The sequence below is a fragment of the Nothobranchius furzeri genome, chromosome 5, assembly GCF_043380555.1.
Source record: "Nothobranchius furzeri strain GRZ-AD chromosome 5, NfurGRZ-RIMD1, whole genome shotgun sequence".
NCBI lineage: Eukaryota > Metazoa > Chordata > Actinopteri > Cyprinodontiformes > Nothobranchiidae > Nothobranchius > Nothobranchius furzeri.
Genome location: NC_091745.1, coordinates 36,008,971 through 36,012,648, shown reverse-complemented (window position 1 = coordinate 36,012,648; position 3,678 = coordinate 36,008,971). Strand labels below are relative to the sequence as shown.

General features: G+C 42.8%; 1 long non-coding RNA gene across 1 annotated transcript; it reads right to left on the bottom strand.

Moving 5' to 3' along the window:
- Nucleotides 1-2,177: 2,177 nt before the first annotated feature.
- Nucleotides 2,178-2,722, bottom strand: LOC139070092 (uncharacterized). Its single transcript, XR_011520739.1, has 3 exons — nt 2,646-2,722; nt 2,369-2,462; nt 2,178-2,247 (listed from the first exon to the last, which is right to left on the bottom strand). It is a non-coding gene; the product is annotated as an uncharacterized lncRNA (long non-coding RNA).
- Between the last annotated feature and the right edge of the window lie 956 nt (nt 2,723-3,678).

Genomic DNA, 3,678 nt, shown 5'->3' with positions numbered 1-3,678 from the left:
GAAGGGTCGACCCCGGTACCGATTGGCAGCGTCAGCAGGTGCTCTTATTTTGAAAGGATGTCGTCTGGTTGTTAAACGATGAAAATCTCCAACTTCACAGTTCTTAGTTTAAAGAAGAAAACACATCTGGCCAGGCTGTGCTTCTCTTTAGGATGACGGTGACTAGAACTGAAGTCAAAATGGAACTGCGCTTAAAATGGCGTTGCCTTGTTTTATATCTCTGAATTGTTGATAAGTTTTAGTAAAGCGGATTGGATGCTTTAAGTCAACAAGCCAGATTGTCCTGCGGCAGCCGAAAGCTCTGATTGGTTGGAACAATGTGTCATGCGTTTCTATGGAGATGAGGATCAGTCTGTCTGTGCAATAGTCCTGTTTTCATTAAACATAAATCATGACATATTTATTTCACAGATCATTCACTTGATTATTATTGATCAACATCTGTTTCGAATAGCTTAAATCACAAATTAAGTACTTTGATTATTGAAAGCGTTCTTCTTCTCCTTCGGACTCTTCTCCTGGAATTTAAACAGTCTGAGGAACACCCGACCTTGGCGTTTTCAACACGGGTGTTACTGTGTACAGGGGGCAGCTGTGTGGAGCTGAAAATGATGAACTTCATAACCTTACACCAGGATCACACGAGGCAGGTGTGAAAATCAAGAAAATCCTTTATTTAGGATGAACCAAAATTAATCCAAAGGGGAAGGAAGCCAAAAACCAAAAATCCAGATAATGATCTGGAGATCCACAAACACTAGAGACTCAAGAGGAACAAATAACACTAGAGATCCAAGCGAGACGAGAATGACAGAACAACAACATCAATGGACCGACACAACATTGGACAAGGACAGTGTTTTATACACTGGGGCTGGAGTGATAGGAGACGAGGAGCAGGTGTGTAGAGAACTGGCACAGGTGAAAACAATAACCGAGAGGAGCAGAAAGGAGCAGGGGAGGACACCAGACCTGACTGGGGAAGGACACACACACACACACACACACAGCTGGGGAAAGACACACACACACACACACACACACACGCACGCACGCACACGCACACACACACACACACACACACACACACACACACACACACACAGCTGGGGAAGGACACTAAAATGAAATAATAGACCTATGTGAACTAAGATGGGGAGACTAAGAGACATGAAGAAAACCAGGAGAGAGCTGGGGACAAAAAGGGCTGGAGCTACAAGGACAGAACGTGAAGGGACACAGGACCTGGGAGAAAAGATCTGGAGGGCTGCAAACAGGAGACACATGAAACACACAAAGAGACACAAAAATGAGATGCAGACAAGGACACATGAGGGCGCTAGGAGACACAGAGGGAGGACCTAGAGAGGGATGGATAACACAATTCAGGGTCTGCATCCCTGCACCCGGCCGACGTGGGCTGCGTCCTCCGTCGGCCGGGTAGACCGGATGTTAACGGCTGTGAATTTGGACAGGCCTAGCCTTCATGAACTCCCTCGGCGAACGTTCCGTCGCCTAGCAACCGTGGAACCGCTGGGCAGAAGGAACCTTAAACGATGGAGCTCGACGTTTTATTTAGCTTTTTAACCCCCAGAAACCCAAATTTAGAAAACAACTGCAAAATATTTTTTAACCTTTCACATGCTGTTCTAGGAGGCCAGATAAACGGGCCTATTTACACATTTTAACAGCCAATAGTGTTGCAGAACTGAATAGGACCTATTAGCAATGTAAATGTGGTTTTAAAAAGAAAAAAAATGGGGAAGGTTTATTTTTGTAGACTTAAATCTGATGTTGTAATACTACAACCGTGGGTCTCTGGGGGTTAATCATTTCCTTGACTGTTGGAGAGCTAATTCAGAGAAAATACTTTAGACTAGCTGAGCCTGAGCAAAGATGTGATAATAGTTTTTAATACTTTCTAAGGGTCTTACTTTGACCAAAACCGATTTATCACCTTTTAAGACTTTTCAAGACCCAGCGGATACCCTCTAGTAAACAATTCTCATTTGTAAACAAAAATAAAATTCAAGAGTTTAATGCAGAACTGATTTTATTTAGATATTTCTTTTACATGTACATGTTTAATCTTCATTAACCATTTTTTTCTAGCAAAGTAAAAAGCTGTCAAAGTTCTTCCTTCTCTCCTGTGCTCTCTGCTGCTCTGCAGCCTCATATCCTCCCTGATCAGCTCCAGAAGCTCATCGCTGGCACCTTCCCCTGGATGCCCATTTTCTCCAGAATAGTCTTAACAAACATGTAAGAAAAGAAACAGGAAGAGAAAAGAGGACAACGGGTTATTCCTTTCATGTTTTCGCAGAAAAAAATATACTCAAACGAGTTTTTAAAATATGAGATGTTATTGTACCTCCATGCCACAGCCGCCGAATACTTTGCTCCGGTGATCATGTGGTCCATCTCCGCCCTAAGCTTAATAAATTCCCTGGTTTTCTCTTTTGGTCCTAAAATACAAACTTCTATTAAAATCAGGGGGAAACGTAGCGGGAGAAGTACGACACCGAGCGCGGCCGAACATACGAGCCGAGACCGCAATACAAGCACTTTTACTGTAACATTTCTAACTAAAATAACGTTCATGTATCACAAAAAGTCCTTAAACTGACAGTTTTCAAGTTTATACTTACATTTATATGCGCAATCCTCTCCGACAGCTCCCGCTTCACTGTCCGCCATTGTTTTTAAGTTTTTCTGCCGGCCGGCCCGCAAGGCATCTTGGGAAATGCTACCTGTTGAAGGATACACCCGACCCATCCTTCATTCAGGCGAAAAGAAGGCCGCATTCGTCGACCGCATTTGAAGGAGTCTTCGAATTGGGACAGGCCGAGTCGCGGCGCTGTGACGTAACCGGCCGACGAATCCGGCCGAGGTAGGATGCAGACCCTGAATTGAGACACAGCCAAGGAGACACATGAGGGGAAACGCAGACGCAGATCATGACACGGGCTCGTTCCGACACCCACACAGTAAAAAAATGCAAGACGGCTTTAGTCCAATAAACGGTTGGATTTCAAATGACGACTAGGCCAATGGAATGGCAGTGAATGAGTGAATTATTTACTTAATGTTGGTAGTTTTAAAACATCCTTTATTTAGAAAAAGAACGTATTTGCATCTTCTTCTACAGTGTATGGCGGACTGCCGCATTGACTGACATCCATAGCGGTGTGTATGTCACGTTGTTTGTTGTACAAGAGCATGTGGAGACAGTTTGAAAGACAGCCATAGATTTCGCCCCATGACTGAGCTCTATCTATGAGTCATGGCCAGACTATATATTCATATGTGTAGGATGGGTTTCCAGGCATGTAGAAAACGTGAATAAATCTAAAAATATCACTGATACTTTTAGTATCATTCGCTTGTGAAAATTTGATTAAATTAATCCATGAAAAAATGAAAATTTGATTAAATTAGCCTTCTGTATCATTTCTATATTTGAAAACATGTGTTAGTTTCTTTATCATTTCTATCTAAAGTTATTAAGAGCCATTATGGAAGATCCAAGGAGCCACTTGCATCTCCAGAACTGCAGAGAGCAGACCCTGCTATAGAGTGTATAGAGAGCAGAGGAAACAGTTATGGTGAGACCAGATAAAAACTGTGGAGCATGAAGTGATAACTGAAGAACTAACAGCTGGGTTTATTTGCAGATGTATG